The following is a 19,426-nucleotide window of genomic DNA, read 5'->3' on the forward strand; positions in this document are numbered from 1 at the left end:
CTCCCCACCCCCGAAAAATAGACACTGTCCTATAAGCATGTAAACAATCCCCAGCAGCCCTCCTTTCAAAGGAAGCCCTCACTGTATGTAAACTAACTGGGGGGGAAAAAAAGGGAGGGGGGGCGCGGAGCAAGCCTTGAGAATTCTTCTGTAGCAAGTGCATTCTCCACACGCTTTTCCAGAAGCCGGGAGGAAGACTTGAATTCCTAGCCCCCGGGGAGGGAGAGACTTCTGCACCGCCGGGGAAGGCATGGTCCTCTGCAGGCACTCCCATGAGCCCTCTGCTGGATGGAGGGTACCCTCCCCACAGCTGTTCTTTCAAACCCCCCTCCTTCTCTCACCTGCATTTGGGATGGAGATCGAAACTGCCCTGCTCGGTTGCCAGTTTCCTCGGGCTTAGTCTGGTCCTTGCATCCCAGTGCTGAAGGCTGTGGTGGGTTCTAACAAAGGACAAGGATTATCACAGGCCACTCTTCAGATCGTCCGACCGATTAACATGTCTCAACGGGTGCCTGAAATACCCCGAGGCCCCAACTCTGCACCCCCCCACATCCCAGCCCGGCCTCCTCCTCCCTCACTTGGATGCTCTGCCTGTGGGAGAGATGACAGAATCTTAAGAGAGTTGGCAAAAACTGAAAGACATCCTTCTGTGAAAGTCCAGTGAACCTCCTACAAGGGGGGCAATGCTGCCTAGGGTTCATCAGCTCAGCAGACCGGGTCCCCGTCCACGGGGATTTAAGGTACCATGTAACTCTGAGAACAAGTTGCTGTCGAGCGAAGGTGTGGAAAGGAGGGTTGTGAGTTAGCGTCCGCTGAGCACCTTCTCTCTGTCCAGCACCGAGTTTGATGTTGTGGCACAGGAGTTCCAACCAGTGGACTCCACCGGGGGAGTTCCTGAAACTTTCGGTGGGAGAGCTCCAATCCTGGGTAACCATCCTGGATGGCTGGCAGGCCCACCTGGCCACGGGATTCCCTGGCCGATGCCAGGATTCCATCTGGCAGCAACATGGAAACCAGTTCATGGAGAACATGATTGCTATCAGCAACTTCAACGGAATGTTCTTTCCATGGGTTTGCACAAGTTGAACATCATCCCAAGAAATGACTCTTCTCCTGGGAGGAAGCAACCTGGAGCTTGATGAATGGGATTCAATTTCAAACCGGTGAATCTTCTTATTCGTGCTTCCTTTTCACAGATGCTTTATCTCCCTGGCCCCAAGCTTTCAGAGGGATGTTGGGGGCACTTAAATTTTTCCTCACCATGAGTAGTAAGAAGATCCCCCACTAGACTTTCCTAAGGGCTGGAACCATGGATTATTTGTCTTTGTGTCCCTGTTCGTAGAGCCTAGGACAGTGGGCCCCCCCATTTCGCAGGTACCCCCATTTCGCAGGTACTCTGGAAATGTTTGTGGCTTAGAGAGAGGAAGGAAGGAAGGAAGGAAGGAAGGAAGGAAGGAAGGAAAGAAGGAAGGAAGGGAGGAAGGAAGAAAGGAAGGAAGAAAGGGAGGGAGGGAGGAAGGAAGAAAGAAAAGAAGGAAGGAAGGAAGGGAGGAAGGAAGAAAGGAAGGAATGAAGGAAGGAAGGGAGGGAGGGAGGGAGGGAGGGAGGTTGTAATCATTCAATAGGAAGGAAGGAAGGAAGGAAGGAAGGAAGGAAGGAAGGAAGGAAGAAGGAAGGAAGGGAGGGAGGCAGGAAGGAAGAAAAGAAGGAAGGAATGAAGGAAGGGAAGGGAGGGAGGAAGAAAGAAAGGAAGCAAGGAAGGGAGGGAGGGAAGGAAGGAAGGGAGGGAGGGAGGGAGGGAGGAAGGGAGGGAAGAAGGGAGGGAGGGAGGGAGGAACAAAGGAAGGAAGGAAGGAAGGAAGGAAGGAAGGAAGGAAGGAAGGAAGGAAGGAAAGAAAGAAAGAAAGAAAGAAAGAAAGAAAGAAAGAAAGAAAGAAAGAAAGAAAAGAAAGAAAGAAAGAAAGAAAGAAATATTCTTTCTGCTGAATGATAACACCAGTGGCATGAGAACTTCCAAGGCTCCTAAAACCTACACATAGATTAATCCAATTGCACCAATTCTTCTTCGTCCACAAATTTTCAAAAATTCTAATAGATTAATCAGGTGTGAATTATTTTAGAGAAACAATCTTGCCTTTTCCATATAGGGTTTGGTTGAGTAACTGCGCATGGAGTGATTCTTTCTTCTATTTTAATTTGCTCAGTTTTCAATTATAAAATGAGACTCAGAAGCAGTCCAAATAACCACAGAAGAAAGGAATGTTTTTTCTTTCAGAAAGGACTGCATAGTAATGGCAAACACATCAGCCCTTACCACGTGCCAACCACAATTCAAATTGTGTGTTAACCCCTTGTGGCCACTGTGGAGACAGTAGCTACTCTTAACTTCGTTTTACTCAAGAGAAAACAGGCTCAGAGAGTGTGAGTAACGTGCCCAAGATCACACAGTTCGGAAGTGGCAGAGGTAGGGGGAAAATGTCCAAGCCAAAGTTATTAGAATATCCAAAATAAAGAGTGATCCCTGACGAAAGTATGGTTCTTAGCTAAATATATAGATCACCTAGCAGCGTCCTGTTGGCGTACCTTGTGGTCAAAACTTGTGCGCTTTAGAAATAACAGAGTAAGGGGCACTTGGGTGGCTCAGTGGGTTAAGTGGCCCCCTTTGGCTCAGGTCATGATCTCATGGTCTGTGAGTTCGAGCCCCACGTTGGGCTCTGTGCTGACAGCTCAGAGCCCGGAGTCTGCTTTGGATTCTGTTTTTGTCTCTCAAAAATGAATAATTTTTTTTTTTAAAAAGAAAGAACAAAGTAATATTACTAAAACGAGCAAAATAAAGATCCTGTAGTAGCTGGACTGTATGAAAGGGCAGAAAAGGAATTCCGTTCCAATGCACTTTAGAAAATGGAACAATCAAATTTTCAAGTAAATGGCTTTCTGACACAAACTTGCAAAATTAATCTGAAATCATCAAAACAAGTCACAACCCTTAAAATCCTAATAAACCAAAGGAGGAAGCCATTATTCAACCCAGCCTTATTGGAGACTGGTTCCAACTTGGTTGAAGAGTAATAGAAAAGTCAGTAAATGATTTTTTTTTTTAATGTTTATTTTTGAGAGAGAGAGAGAGAGAAAGACAGAGCGTGAGTTGGGGAGGAGCAGAGTGAGAGGGAAACACAGAATCCGAACCATGCTCCAGGCTCCAAGCTGTCAGCACAGAAGCCGACACAGGGCTCAAACCCACAAACCATGAGATCATGACCTGAGCCAAAGTCAGACGCTTAACCGACTGAGCCACCCAGGTGCCCCAGAGTCACTAAATGATTCCAAGCTAGATGTTGTCAGTAACAAAGAACCAGGCCTAGAGAAAACTTACAGGGGGGAAGAATCATTTATAGCTGCCATTTTTATATTATCCTGGATACGGAGGTTGAGAAGAATAGAGCAAAGAACACATGGAGTCAAGGTGGGAGTAAGGGAGGGAAATAGACACGAAATTTAAATAGTGTAAAATCCCAAACGCTCTCATAGCTTTTCCTCCTTTTAAAATGCACTTCTCACGATTCGTGGGTTCGAGCCCCGCATCAGGCTCTGTGCTGACAGCTCAGAGCCTGGAGCCTGCTTCGGATTCTCTCTCTCCCTCTCTCTCTGCCCCTCCCTGCTCGCTCTCTCTCTCTCTCTCTCTCAAAAATAAACATTAAGAAAAATGCACTTCTCTGTGGAAAACATTGTCCGAGGTGATGTGTGAGCTTGGACAAGATTAAGGTGGGATCCAGCCCATGACATAGCTTCTGATGTACCCGAAGATGGCCCTGATGATAACCTCAAAGTCAAGCAAAGGACAAAACCAGCTGACGTGTTCCGAACTGATTAAAGGAGAAACCCAGAGGCAGAGAACATACTGCTGCTTGAGACTGGACCATGTGACATGTCATTCCGGGACACAGCCGCTGTGCAGCAGGAAGGGACATGAAGGAAGGTGAGGCTGTGGCACCAAAGAACTCACTGGAGCCGCTTTGAAGACAGATTAAGCAGGGAGAAGTGGAGGTCTGCACCCTCCAAGACCCCAGATTCTTGTGTTTTACATCTAAAAGTCATGGGGCAGGGTGGGTGCCTGAACGGCTCAGTTGGTTAAGCGTCTGACTTTTGATTTTGGTTCATCGTGATCTCGCAGTCCATAGGATTGAGCCCCATCTCAGGCTCTGCGCTGACCGCACAAAGCTTGCTTGGGATTCTCTCTCCCTCTCTCCCTACCCCTCCCCCACTCACGCTTGCGCTCTCTTTCCAAATAAATAAATATATTTTTTAATTTTCTTAATAAATTTTTTTATGTTTATTTATTTTTGAGAGAGAGAGAGAGAGAGAAGTGAGCAGGGGAGGGGCAGAGAGAGAGAGAGACACAGAATCAGAAGCAGGCTCCAGGCTCCAACCTGTCAGCACAGAGCCCGACGCGGGACCTGAACTCACGGACCGCAAGGTCATGACTTGAGCCGAAGTCAGCCACTTAACCTACTGAGCCATCAAGGTACCCCGAAAATTTTTTTAAAAATAGAAATAAATTGGGGCGCCTGGGTGGCGCAGTCGGTTAAGCGTCCGACTTCAGCCAGGTCACGATCTCGCGGTCCGTGAGTTCGAGCCCCGCATCAGGCTCTGGGCTGATGGCTCAGAGCTTGGAGCCTGTTTCCGATTCTGTGTCTCCCTTTCTCTCTGCCCCTCCCCCGTTCATGCTCTGTCTCTCTCTGTCCCAAAAATAAATAAACGTTGAAAAAAAAAATTAAAAAAAAAAATAGAAATAAATAAAGGTCATGGTGGAATATGGGGAGAAAACTGATCTGTACCTATTCCTGATTATTACTCACTCCATGTAAAATAGTTACTAAGTAACAGAATACATAGCAATTAAATAGCTTTATTACTATACATGTGGTTATGTTACTAATGTGAATCACTCACAATTTCCGGCCAAGAGGATTGAACCGAACATTTTTATTCTAACAATGAGATAATGGCTTTTGGCCAACAGATTGGGAAAAAAATAAGAGATCTCTGAAAACCAATAAGGGTATTGCAGCACCTGGGTGGCTCAGTCGGTTAAGCGTCTGACTCTTGGTTTCAGCTCAGGTCATAATCTCACAGTTTGTGAGTTCAAGCTCTGTATCAGGTTCTGTGCTGGCAGCATGGAGCCTGCTTGGGATTCTGTCTCCCTCTCTCTCTGCCCTCCCCTGCTTGCTCTCTACCTCTTCTCTCTGTCTCTCAAATAAATAAATTAAATTAAAAACCAGTAAGGGTATGGAGTGGGAACATATGTGGATACAGCCTTTTGGGAGGGCAATTTTGAGTAGCTATTAAAATGTGAGGGGCACCTGGGTGGCTCAGTTGAGCGTCCGCCTCCTGATTCTGGCTCAGGTCACGATCTCACAGTTCATGGGATCGAGCCCTGCATCGGGCTCCACAATGAGTATGGCACTTGCTTAGGATTTTCTCTCTCCCCCTGCCCCTCTCCCCTGCTCATAAACTCTAGCGTGCATGCGCTCGCTCGCTCTCAAAACAAACAAACAAAAAAGATAGAAAAAAGTTAAATTTTTGTGGGGAGATGGGCAAAATAGGGGAAAAAAATGAAATCTTTGGAAATGTTCTTCGAGCCCCGCGTCAGGCTCTGGGCTGACAGCTCAGAGCCTGGAGCCTGCCTCGGATTCTGTGTCTCCTTCTCTCTCTGCCCCTCCCCTGCTCGTGCTCTGTCTCTCTCTGTCTCTCAAAACTAAATAAATGTAAAAAAAAAAAAAAAAAAAAAAAAAAAAAAAAAAAATTTTTTTTTTTTTTTTAAATACCTGCCTTGATGGAGCTTACATTCCAGTGGAATTTATGGCATATCCACTTTGCAGGGAGGGAGGTGACTCTGGGAGAGAGGCACGGGCTGATACGACGTGCCTCGTGGCAGGGCCATGGCCTCGATAGGCTCCAGTCATCTCTTCCAGGCCCGGGAAAGAGGAAGAGGCGAGAATGGTTTAAGGCCTTAGTGGAGACCCGCAGCCCCTGGCTGGCCCCTCACTGAGCACCCTCCACGCCCACTTCAGCCAGCTGCCCAACTTGGGGTGTCTGTAGTTGGCAGCTGTGGGGCCCCTGCCTGGAGCCTCGGGAGGGATTGAGACCCAAGTGCGGAAAGAGGAAAGGGTGCCCCCCACCCCGCTCTGGTCTGGCTCAGGAGCTTGTAGCGCCTCGGGGTACCAGTGAGAGGCGCTCTTCTTCAGGGGGCCCCTTACAGTGAGGATGGCTGCCTGCGAGAGAGTGGTTGGAAGGAGGGATAGCCCGGGTGCGGAGAGTGAGGGAAAGGAAGCCAGAGTAGCGAGGGAAGGAGCCCTGAAGGACTGACAGGGCTCCACCACGGCCAAAAGCAGAGAGGACATTTCCCCTCGTGCGCCGTCTGGAACCAGAGCACTGCGGCCGGCAGCCCTTATGGGGCCAGGAAGCTACGTGAGAGCCTGCTGGTCCTCAGCGCCCTCAGTCGCCTTCCTCCTCCCCTCTGTCCCCACACCAGGCCACCTGGCTTCCAGCTCTGCTTCCTGTCTACACCGAACGACACAGGGAACAGCGTAGGTGAGGTGACTCGAGAGAGGCCTAAGATTTAGAAAGTGGAACTAAGCTGATTGTGGGGATCACTTTGCAATGTATATAAATATCAAGTCATTGCGTGGCACACCTAAAACTAACACAAGGTTGTATGTCAATTGTATCTCAATAAAACTAGCAAGAGAAAAAATGGAACAGAGGTGGTGGTTTATCCAAGAGATTAATAGTAGAATTTAAGGTGAGAAGGTTAAGAATGTAAGGTCTATACCCCAGAGCAACCTGCATTTCAGAGGGACAGCAAAGAGAATGTCCATGGTAAACACAAAGGAATGACTCACTAACAGTGAAATTGCAGACATCCTTGATGAGCCAGTGGGAAGACATTTCAGGCCAGGGTGGGTCTTTCCTGAGGCCTTCAAATCACACCTTATAGGCACTAGGCTGCCCCACCTGAACCCTGGCCCAGCCAGCTTCTCTGTCAAGCCAGTTCACACGGGCGCTGGAAGGCTGAGATAATCTGGCCAGGAGATTCATGTTTGCTGTGGAAGGCTGGCTTTGCTAATGATCAAAGTCAGGTTTCAACCTGTTCCTCCCAAACCTACGTGCAGTCCCTCATAGAGCCCGACACAGGGCGTGGTGAGCAGCTTTGCAGAGCCCTCGTGGTGTATAAAATCCAAGTGAGTTTTAAACTGCTCGGTAGTGGATACTGGAGATCAGGCTGGCGAAAGAACCACCTCCATCTCGTCTATTTTCCACTTAAAATTTTTGTTTAATGTGTATTTATTTTTGAGAGAGAGAGAGAGAGAGAGAACAAGTAGGGGAGGGGCACAGAGAGAGGGAGACACAGAATCCGAAGCAGGCTCCAGGCTCTGAGCTGTCAGCACGGAGCCCGACGTGGGGCTCGAACCCACTAACTGAGATCATGACCTGAGCCACCCAGGCTCCCCTCTTTTCCACTTTAAATTAGGAGAATCAGCTGGAGGGTTCCTAACCCACCAATTCACATATCCTCTCGCCCTCAGCTGGGGAGTCCTTCCTCCCTCCAGGGCCCTGCTGTCTGTAGGTAAGGAGCCAGCACAAACACCCAGTCAGCTGCCAAAGGACAAGTCTGTGTTGGGCTGCAAATGGGATCTCTTTCTTGACAAACGGCCATCGCTCAAACACGCTGCACCACACGAAAACACACAATTGCATACCACTTCCCCAGGAGGTTTCTGATCTCAATGCCTCAAAATCTACTTCCTAGAAGGGCTTTGCCCAAACCTGAGAAAGATAAACACGTTTACCACACTCCGGCCCTGCTGTCCTCGAAGGAGGCTCCGGAAGGCGTGCGTGTGAGCGCCGTGTGCAGGGAGGGGCACCGCAAACGCTTTTGTGCGCTCGCATGCCTGGACGTCACAGCCAAGTGCTTCCCGGCAAAATACACAAGGGCTTTGTCTCATTCTGCAAAGGTCTGCGCTGGCAACGGGGCCACTGCCGCTGTGTTTGTCCAGCTCAAAGAGGAGAACGGCAGGGTGGGGGGGACGCAGTTTGTCACAACAAAGAGAAGGGCAGCCCCACCTTGCTTCAGGTGGAAAACACAACTCTCCACATCCTGGCTAGGCTTTCCGGTCAAAAATTTCACTAGGAAGGAAGGGAGGGAGGGACCAGGAGGGGGGGGGGGTGTGCAAAAGAAGGCGCTTTCTTTGTATTACTGAGTAAAACAAAGCCTGGTCGGAACACTCAGAATCTCATCAGAAAGACATTTTTTTCTTTTTAATTAATAAAAACAGGAGCGCCTGGGTGGCTCAGGCAGTTAAGCATCTGACTTCGGCTCAGGTCATGATCTCACGGTTGGTGGGTTCGAGCCCCGCGTCGGGCTCTGTGCTGACAGCTCAGAGCCTGGAGCCTGCTTCGGATTCTGTGCCTCCCTCTCTCTCTGCCCCGCCCTGTTCTGTCCCCCCCCCTCAAAAATAAAATAAATATTATAAAAATCATTGGGAACAGAAAAATCAAAAGTCAATTCCCAGACTCAGGCAATGAGTCACGTTTCAGATGCCAGCCACCGGTTTTGGAGCAAAGTGATCAGATTTAGGGAGCCCCTCCTCCTCGCTTCAATTCTTGGTCATCAGATCTCCGCCGCAATTCTGGTGGGGGCCATCTGGAACCTCCCCCCAGCCCCACTCCTCCTCTCCAACCAACCCCCTGCAGGCCTCATCCGCATTCAGCATCCCGCTCTGCCCTCTGCAACCACCATCTCACCTCCTGGGTCTCCAGGCTTTTCTTTCACGTCCTTTCCCACCCCAGAGAGGCAGTCCCGCACACGGGCAAGGTGTGGATTTTGCAGTTTGCTGACTGACGGGCCGCAGGCTTCCCATCCTTGCTGAAGTCAAATCAGACTCATCAACAGCTCAAGGAGAACAGCTGATTTGCAAAACCCCTTAGCAGTAACTTACCAGAGAACCAGTTCTGGTGTGTGTTTCTTTTGTTGATTTTCTAGGTTTTGTTTTGTTTGTGTTTGTTACCCAAGTAGAGGCTGACCGGTTGGAGATAGGGTGGAGACCGGGGAAATACACAAGAGTGGGCAGCCAAGCAACTGGAGTTCATGTTGCTAAGGGGAAGTGTCTGAAGTGACAAAATAGCGATAGAAGGGCTTACTGAGTTTCTGCCGTGTGTTGTGTGCCTGGCACTGTGCCGGAGCTGTGATGCTGAACAAGCAGGCTGCATCCCTCCCTCACAGAGCTGACAGTCTGATGGGGGAGGCAGACAGACAAGCAACTAGTCACTGATAATTTAGTATGAATAATGCGGAGAACAGGAAGCTACAGACCAGCACGAATGCACAGGCACGTGGGGGGTGGGGGGTGGGGGTGGGGGTAGGGAAGAAGAATCCCAGGAAGACATGCCGCCTAAACTGAAATCCAACGGATGGGGAAGAGAAACCTGCTTAAAACAGGGGGCTGGAGACAGCAGGGAATGTTAAAGAGCACTGGAAACAGCTGCGTGGGGCTCAGAGGCCAGCTCGAGGCTGCCGGGGTTGACGATGGCCAGAGTGAAAAGCAGGGGAGGGCTTGGGAGACCACGGAGCCAGAACACGGAAAGGCTGAGACAGACACAGTGCTCAGAGCCACCTCCAAGACCTTTTCCTACCTGCGTGAACCTGCCTGTGGCTCAGGCCGTCTCAGTAAAGCATTCCTATTCACTCTTATTTAGTGAGAGCTCATCAGATACCCGTGAACACGGAACAAGAGTCCAGTCCATGTCTGAACAGAGTAAGCAGGAGACACGCCCCGTTCCCCATGTTTTTTCCTGTACTTGCTTCTGCAACCAGAAAAAGACTAGCAAAGGTCCTCCGTGATGACGTAACAAGGACACGGCAAGCAAGCTTCGTGGGACACACGGGATCCAACCGTTTCCCCTGCAGAAATGGTCAAACACCGAAAGTGAATGTGTTTGCAGGATGTAGTGTGCAGGCTTCCCACCCAGCTTGCGGGCAAGGTCGGGGATCGCTCCCTGGGGGCAAGAACCCTAGTCATCCAAGGTGTTTATTTCCTTTCGGTAAACAGTAATGTGTAATTTCCCATTTCTAGGGACAATGATTACTTCAAACAAAGGGCAGTCACCAAAAGCGGTGTTTAGGAGGGAGCGGTTTTCCTCCATAAGAGGGACTGAAGTTCAGTGGGGATTAAAAAAAAAAAGCCCTTGGCTAAAAAAAGTGTTAATTTGTCTCTTAGATCTGATTCAAATACAAGTGATTTTTGGAAACCCAGGGTGTCCAAATACAGAAAGAAGAGCAAAAAGCCACCTCCTCCCCGCCCGGGGCCTCCTGGATTACCAGCTCTGACCCCCTGCCCCGAGTGGGGTGTGCTCACCTTGGCACTCCTCCTTCCCCACAGCTAAATTCCTAGAATTTATTTTCTAGGAATTTAGACAATCCGCAACGGCTGCCTCCACTCTCTCACTTGACCTCCCTAATCTGCCTGAAGGGCCCACTTGAAATTCAAGTTGTGAACTGAGCTTGCACTGTTACAAGTAGAAAATGCCCGGTCATTATTCCATCCTGTCTGTTCTCATTCCAACCCTCCCCACCGCCTGGCCACTGGACACAGAGGATAGAGGCCAGGATGGCCGCCGTGCCCCCTGGGGGAAACCACACATTCAGGTGAGGATACAGAGCCCAGGCCACAGGCTGAAAAGGCCGGAGGTTGTTAAAAGCCGGGCCAGAGTGGAGACCTCAAGACAGGTAGGGGTCAAATGCCCCACTACGACCCTGAAAGCTGAGCGCTCAGGGCCCCAGTGGGGAAAACAAGACCTACCTCTGCGGCTTGTGAGGCTTTGCTAAAAGGCTCTCCTGTCCCCCAATGCCTGGAGCTGGCCCGCCCGTCGGTCTGAAACAAACACCTTAAGGGACCCATCCCTGGAGCCCAAAAGCCCCCTTTAAAATTTTTTTTTTAATGTTTATTTGTTTTTTTAAAGAGAGCGCAAGCGGGGAAGGGGCAGAGAGAGAGAGGGGGACAGAGGATCTGAAGCAGGCTCCTCCCTGACAGCAGCGAGCCTGAGCCCCATGCGGGGGCTCAAACTCATGAACCGTGGTGACATCACGACCTGAACCTAAGTCGGACGCTCAACCGACAGAGCCACCCAAGCGCCCCAGCCCTCTTTTTTTTTTAATTTAATTTAATTTAATTTAATTTAATTTAATTTAACTTAATTTTATTTCATTTTTTAATATAATTTATGGTCAAGTTGGCTAACATACAGTGTATAGAGTGTGCTCTTGGCTTGGGGGATAGATTCCCGTGATTCATCACTTACATACAACCCCCAGTGCTCATCCCAACAAGTGCCCTCCTCAATGCCCATCACTCATTTTCCCCGCCCCCCTCGCCCCCACCCCAGCAACGTTCAGTTTATTCTCTGTGTTTAAAAGTCTCTTATGGGAGTGCCTGGGTGGCTCAGTCGGTTGAGTGTCCGGCTTCAGCTCAGGTCACGATCTCATGGTTCGTGAGTTCGAGCCCCGCGTCGGGCTCTGGGCTGATGGCTCAGAGCCTGGAGCCTGCTTCCGATTCTGTGTCTCCCTCTCTCTCTGCTCCTCCCCCGTTCATGATCTGTCTCTCTCTGTCTCAAAAACAAATAAACTTTAAAAAAACATTAAAAAAAAAAAAAGTCTCTTATGGTTTGCCTCCCTCCCTCTCTGTAACTATTTTTTCCCCTTCCCTTCCTCCATGGTCTTCTGTTAAGTTGCTTTAAGTTGCACATATGAGTGGAAACATACGGTATCTGTCCTTCTCTGACTGACTTATTTCACTCAGCATAATACCCTCCAGTTCCATCCTCGTTGCTGCAAATGGCAGGATTTCATTCTTTCTCATTGCCAAGTAGTACTCCATTGTATATATAAACCACATCTTTTTCATCCATTCATCAGTTGATGGGCCCAGCCCTCTTCTTAAATGTAAATATCCTAAGTATTAACATCTATGGCACAGTCACTCTCCAACACAGCATTTCTTGAGGGAAGTCTGGCCTAAGGAAAGAGCTAGCGTCCCTCCGTCCCTCCTCAACTGGGTAAGGAGGCCAGCTCTCCTGGAAGCCACTGGAGGTGTGGCCTTGGCCTCGAGTACCTTCCTTCTGAACAGCCCCTCCCCAGAGTCTTCTGTCCCCAATTCCCTACCAACGGTGCCCCTCCCCCAGTCCCAGCCGGCCACCATCGCCACCTTCACAGCAGCCCTGAGGTGGGTAAAACTCAGCCTGGCAAAATGTCCACGGATCGGACCGAGGATGGCCTGGTGACTGGCACATCGACAGAACAGGGTGGGGTGGCAGATACTCCCTGGATCTGGCCCTCTCCCCTCTGCTTTCCTCCCTCCCTCCCCTCTACTCCTCTGGGATGCAGTTGCTGTGGGAGGCTTTTACTCTCTGGACACTGGCAGGCCCCGTGATTACAGTATGGGGGGGGGGGGGACGGGGTGGGGGAGGAGGGCTGAAGGGTGTCATATGGTTTGGGGCTGAAGCAAAAAACAGAAGTTAGGCTGGAGTTTGGGGGGACAAAGTGACATTGCATGTTCACTGTTTCTGAAGTTCTTTTGGGGAGCCAGGAGAGGCTTATGGAGATAGGAGGCGAGGCTAAGCTGCCCCTTTGCTTGCTCCCTGCGCGCGTTCTCTCTTCTCACCTCCCCTCTACACGCACTTTCACGCTCCCAGCTGCTCATTCCAATCTCCCTCCTCCCCTCTCTCCTCCTAGCACTTTGCTCCTCCCAGCTGCCTTCCCGCTCCAGGCCCCCAGGCCCTGCTCTTCCCTTTTCCCTATAGATTTCTGCTTCCTTCTTCCCTGGAGCCCCCATCATCTCCAGAATAAAGGGCCAGTGGTCCCAGTTGGTGGGGGCCTCAGTTCCTTCCCCTGGGGTGGGGTGCGGGTGGCGGGTGGATGGGGCTGCTGCGTCTGACCCTGGAAGCAGGGAGGTCCTCACAGCGCAGATCGTTAGCAAGTCTCCGGTTCTAATTGGCCACAGCCCTGGAGCCATCAGGGCCAAAGAATAAAAAAGGGAGGCTCTCTCCACAGTCTGAGAATTACTCTTCTCTGAATCCCCTTCACATTGCCTGGCCCCCCTTCCCCTCCACGCCCCAGAGAGGGAGGTCAGCCCCACAGGGCCCCAGCTGGCCAGAGGGCTGTGCGCAGGCCTTGGCCTGCATTCCCAGGGCTGTGGGGCAGCGAGGCCAAGGCTGCTGGCTGGAGCCAGCCCAGAGGTTTCCATGCTGCCAGGGCAGCGATCAGGGACAGGGAGTGGGGCTACTTATAATGCAAATGCTTTGATTATAGTTACTCCCTTGTTTATCATCAGCCTGGAAGAAGGAAGACTCTGGAGAGGAAAAGACCCTGGGTAACACTGAGCAGGAGCAGCGGGGCTGGCAGCAGCTGAGGGGGCTGAACCACTTTGCTTGAGGCCCGGAGTCTCCCTCCTGCTTCCAAAATGGGCAAATTGATTAAGAGCCTTTTCCTTTCCTTTCTGGGCTGGACCAGAAAGCAGCTAAGCTCCGTGGTCTTGAATTCCGTTCCAAGTTCCCCACCCTTCTCTTGCTCCCCCCAACCTCCCCACACACTTCACTTCCACCTTTTCCTCCTGTTCCCTTTGCTGCACTGTGTACCCCACAATCCTCTCCAGACCTTGAAACAGTTATAGACTGTTTTTAACAGTCTTTCCCGTAATCAGAGCAAGCAGAAAGCACGGCCTTCTCAGTCAGACCAGACCCAGTTTGAATTCTGCTACATTCTAGCTGTGTGACCCTGAGCACATTGCTTAACCTCTCGGAGCCTCTGTCTGCCTGTAAGTAAGAAAAAGAGTACCCACTTCTTGGGGTTGTTGTAGAAGTCAAAAGAGACAAAAAGCATGTACAATCATATAGAATGCCTAACACAAAGTATTCAAGAGTAATCACTAACATAGTTTTTACTTTATGCCAAACACATTGCAACGCTAGGAGAGAGGTACCATATCATCCCTATTTTATAGAGTAGGAAACTGAGGCACAGAGAGGTTTACTCACTTGCCCAAGATCATACGGCTAGGAAGATAGGTATTATTATTATTCCCCTACGAGACAATAAGCTCACTGAGGAAAGAGGCTTTGCACATATGTATTTAATATCTACTTTAGGGATGTCGTTGAAAGGTCAAGGCCCTACAAATTTCAAGAGACATCTTCCATTTCCTAAAACCTCCCCAGAAAAAGATCCCCAGTTTCCACAGGGAAACAGCAATAGCATCATGGGAAAAGGGGGGGGAAAAAAACACAATTTTTTTTTAAGTCAGAAGGTTTGCATTGACCTATCAGAGTCACCTATTCCCAGCTCTGTGAGTTGAGCCAGATCGCTTCACCTCCCCTAACCTCACCTTTTTTTATGCCTCCTTGCCCACAGAGCTGAGAGCCCGGTGTGAGATCTCAAGTGATAAGGCACTTTGTGGACTGGAATGTCCTGTCCAAAGAGAGGGGTTTGTCATTCTTAACCCTTCCCAGCCCTTGGCCCCCTTGCTGGGAAGCGGTTCCATTAAGGCCAGGCCTCTCGGAGTGTGTGGTGGAAAATAACAGAGGTTTTTTAAAGGGAACTGAAACCGCACTCCTCAGCAGAATGTTCCCCACACACACATTCGCTGTGGCCCATGACGGAGTCTCTACATTCAGCTTTGAGAAGCGCTTGTGGGTCCCGGCTGGGCTGCCGGCCACCGCAGGGCTATTCAGAGGCCGGTAAACAGCACATGGCATTCTCCGCCTATGGCAAGCATTCATGCACCGAATTCTTTGTCCTCGTGAGGAGAGACAGAGAGCTACTCTGTGCTGCAAAACCAGAACCCCGTTCGCAAAAGCCCCGGCCGGACAGCACGCCAAGGCTGGGGCCCACGTGCCACCCAGCCCTTGTGCGCTTGCGAAATAAACTTGCCCGAACTTGGACTTCTCTCAAAAAAAAAAACTTGGGTTAACTTGTTAATTCCAAAGGGAAAGCATGGCACTGTTACCGTGGAGAAGCTTGGCCATCTGCTCCTTAATCAAGAGCTGCAGGGGCGCCTGGGTGGCGCAGTCGGTTAAGCGTCCGACTTCAGCCAGGTCACGATCTCGCGGTCCGTGAGTTCGAGCCCCGCGTCGGGCTCTGGGCTGATGGCTCGGAGCCTGGAGCCTGTTTCCAATTCTGTGTCTCCCTCTCTCTCTGCCCCTCCCCCGTTCATGCTCTGTCTCTCTCTGTCCCAAAAATAAATAAAAACGTTGAAAAAAAAATTAAAAAAAAAAAAAAAAAAAGAGCTGCAAGTCCTGCGGGTCCTGAGAAGCGATCCCACACCGCTTCCGTGGTATTCCTGCCCCAGTGCATAACCCGAATGTAACCAAGAGGGAAACAAACATCATCACACAAACCCAGGCCGAGGGACGTTTCTAGAGGACAACCAGCCCCGCATATTAAAAAATATATTAATGTCGCCTCCCACCCCCTGGGTGGCTCAGTCAGTTAAGCGTCTGACTCTTGGTTTCGGCTCAGGTCACGATCTTAGGGTTCATGGACATCATCGCCTCTGCCCTGACGGTGTGGAGCCTCCTTGGGATTCTCACTCTGTCCCTCTGTCTCTGCCCCTCCCCTGCTCTCTCTCTCTCGCTCTCTCTCTCTCTCTCTCTGGCTCTCTCTCAAGAATAAATAAATTAAAACTTAAAAAAATATATGAAAATCTTTTTTAAAAAATATCAGTGTCATGAAGGGGAAGGAAAAGCTGAGCACCTGTTCCAGACTGAAGAAACCAGATGGGAGAGACGAGGAGAACTGAACGTCAGGTGGGACTGTGGACATGGGTTCAAACCAAAATGGGAATAAAGACCTTGGCAAAAGGCAGTGGTTGGGCAGTTAATAAAACTTACAAATGGACTGTATGTCAGATACGAATATTTTACCAGTGTTTTCTTTTAATTTTTTTTAATGTTTATTTCTTTTTGAAGGAGAGAGAGAGACAGAGCGTGAGCAGGGTAGGGACAAAGAGAGAGGGAGACACAGAATCCAAAGCAGGCTCCAGGCTCCAAACTGTCAGCACGGAGCCTGACGCAGGGCTTGAACCCACCAACCGCAAGATCATGACCTGAGCTGAAGTCGGACACTTAACCGACGGAGCCGCCCAGGCGCCCCTTGTCAATGTTAAGTTTTCTGAATTTGCTGATTGTATTGCGTTATTAAACAGGATGTCCATGCATGCTAAAGTATTTGGGAGTAAAGGGTCGTGGCGTCTGCAGTTTACTCTCAAACGATCCAGCAAACCTGATGCTACTGATAACCTGTACATAGATTAAAACAAACGAGGTACGGGGCGCCTGGGTGGCTCAGTCGGTTAAGCATCCGACTTCAGCTCAGGTCACGATCTCACGGTCCGTGAGTTCGAGCCCCGCGTCGGGCTCTGAGCTGATGGCTCAGAGCCTGGAGCCTGCTTCCGATTCTGTGTCTCCCTCTCTCTCTGCCCCTCCCCCGTTCATGCTCTGTGTCTCTCTGTCTCAAAAATAAAATAAATGTTAAAAAACAAAAACAAAACCGAGGTAACATTGGTAAAAATCTAAGTGAAAGGCATATGGATTATCCTAGGTATCGCTCTTGCAAGGTCTCTGTAGGTTTAAAGTCAAAATAAATACACTTTAAAAAAGAAAAAAAAAGGAACATCGGGGGTGCCTGACTGGCTCAGTTGGAGGAGCATGCGACTGCTATCTCAGGGTCGTGGGTTTGAGCCCCGCGTTGGGGGTAGAGATTGCTTAAAAACAATTTTTTTTTAAGTTAAATAAATAAATGAAAACGCCCCAACGGACAAAGAAGTAAAGGAACGTCAGTTACATGCACAGCTGCATCTCCCAGATACTAATTCACGGCGGCTAATGTGCAAGGGCAGGGCGATGAGAGCCAGCAACATGCTAAGTCCCAGTGGAACACTGGAGACATAGCAGAAATTCACAAAAGACATACCAGTAATTCACTAACGCTGCTATTGCTGGAAACATTTGATCCAACCTACCAACCTCACAGGAAAATTAGTTACATTATATTATAGTCACACCTTGCTTTTGACCCCAAACAGTTCCACGCACCTAATTAACCTTACTTCTGAAAGGATCATAAACAGCTAGAACAGGCAGCGGCCTTAAAGAATGCAAGCCTGAGCCATGTTACAAATGAGGAAACCAAGGCTGAGAGAGGAACCTTAATGTGCCCAAGGTCGCGGCTAATCCCATTTACTCCCAGGCCAGTACTGCTTTCCAGGCTCTGTCCTGAGAACCCTGGAGTATCTTCCCCCAACTTTTGGCTATTTGCAAAACTTCAAGACAAGAAGACTTGTGTTTCCCCAAGGGGAAGAAAAATTTTTTTTAATGTATAGGTGACATTGGGAGCCTTTTGAAAAGAGAGGGAACAAATATATATATATATATTTATTTTTTAATGTTATTTTTGAGAGAGAGAGGCAGAGTATGAGCAGAGGAGGGGCAGAGAGAGAGAGAGGGAGACACAGAATCGGAAGCAGGCTCCAGGCTCTGAGCTGTCAGCACAGAGCCCAATGCGGGGCTCGAACTCACGAACCCTGAGATCACAACCTGAGCTGAAGTCAGATGCTTAACTGAGTGAGCCACCCAGGTGCCCCTATGTGTGTGTGTGTGTGTGTGTGTGTGTGTGTGTGTGTTTTCAATATTTATTTTTGAGAGAGACAGAGTGTGAGCAGGGGAGGGGCAGAGAGCTAGGGAGACACAGAATCCGAAGCGGGCTCCAGGCTCTGAGCTGTCAGCACAGAGCCCAACGTGGGGCTGGAACCTACAAACTGCGAGATCATGACCTGAGCTGAAGTCAGACGCTTAACCCACTGAGCCACCCAGGCGCCCCTAAGTGTGTTTGTTTAAAACAAAAATTGTCCTGGTACTTTGTGATCAAATACATCCCAGGTGATGAGGGCTAGTTTCAGAAATCTCAAAATACAGAAATTCAAACTTGCCTAACAGAAAAATGAGAGGATTGGGACATTGTCCTGATTATCCTTTACCTGTATCTCCCCCTTCAGAGCCCTTCTGCCTGCCCTCTGCCTCCCAGAAGTTCTGTGCTTCTAGGAGGCTGATCCCTCCACCTGCAACACCTAGACTCACTTACCCTCCAGGGAGAGGCACCGTAAGGAGGAAAGGTCATTTTCCTGTTGCCCATGACCAGCACTTTCTGGCAAATGCTATGTCCTTTGTGACTACAGCTCCTGCCGGTGGACCCTCCTCTGCCTCCAGCTCACACTGGGTTCCAAGGAACACCATGTCTTCCCCAAGCCCCTTCAGGCCCCTGGGCGATACCAGCTTCCTGCTGTCCGTGTTCCCGTCACCCCCTGTTGGCTCCTCTGTTCCTGCCCACTATTCCTTGAACAGTCCCTTTCTCTAATCCTCTATGATTGAACTAATCTTCAAGTGGAATTTTGTTTCCTGTAGGGACCCTGACAGATTGAGAAATGAGTTTGTGTGAAAGCAAAACATTTACTGCCATTTGTGAGCACGTGGTGCATTTCCAAGTCATTCTATTTTTGAAATGTCCCCTTAGCCAGTCTTTCCACCCACTGTCACACTGCCTAAAGCAAGGTACGAGGTGAGGCTGTGGTCCGCGGGGCGCTCGGTGCTCTGAGCAAGGACCTTGGGGAGACCAGCCCAGCCCCTCCCCGGTCTCCTGATGCCACCAACCTCCTCCCCCGCCCCTTCTAAGTGTAACACCTCCTGAAGGACCGTGCAGGACTTTGGGGACCCCGTGAAGCATCCTCATCAGGGACTGAGAGAGGGCAGGGGTGAGTGGCGATGAAGGTGTCAAGCAAAGAGAGGGAGAGTGGGAAATGAGAGGGGATGGCGGGCCGGCAAAGCAAAGCCAGCTGGGAATGGGTCCCCCACATGTACCTCCAGCCCCAGCACCTCCTCCACGCTGCCCCTCCTATGGCAGCTGCCACCACAGGAGGGAGGGCTCCTGTTCCGAGGCCACCGCCTCCAGCCTGGGTCTGCCGTCAAAGAGGGCGGCTGAGAGGTTTCTCACGTTTCTTTTAAATGTCTTATTTATCTTGCGGGGTGCCTGGGCGGCTCAGTCGGTTGAGCATCCGACTTCAACTCAGGTCATGATCTCGAGGTTCCTGGGTTCGAGCCCCGCGTCGGGCTCTGAGCCGACAGCTTGGAGCCGGCAGCCTGTTTCGGATTCTGTGTCTCCCTCTCTCTCTACCCCTCCCCTGCTCGTGCTCTGTCCCTCTCTGGTCTCTCAAAAATCAATAAATTTAAAAAAGCAAAAAAATAAAAAATAAAGAGATGGCAGGCCTGTAACTCAGAGCCAGAGAGAGCCCTTTCTACCACCCCAGTAGGTCTTATTTTCCATCCC

General features: G+C 50.0%; 1 long non-coding RNA gene across 5 annotated transcripts in view; it reads right to left on the reverse strand.

Annotated features, from left to right (window-relative positions):
* LOC111556692 overlaps nt 1-11,044 on the reverse strand; it is a 54,931-nt gene extending 43,887 nt beyond the window's left edge. For 4 of the 5 annotated variants that reach the window (XR_006586659.1, XR_006586663.1, XR_006586662.1 and 1 more), the window contains exons 1-2: nt 8,806-8,993; nt 342-440 (exon numbers count right to left, since the gene is read on the reverse strand). This is a non-coding gene — a long non-coding RNA (uncharacterized LOC111556692). The other variant, XR_006586661.1, reaches the window with a different exon arrangement.
* Between the last annotated feature and the right edge of the window lie 8,382 nt (nt 11,045-19,426).

This window comes from Felis catus, chromosome D1 (genome assembly GCF_018350175.1).
Source record: "Felis catus isolate Fca126 chromosome D1, F.catus_Fca126_mat1.0, whole genome shotgun sequence".
NCBI lineage: Eukaryota > Metazoa > Chordata > Mammalia > Carnivora > Felidae > Felis > Felis catus.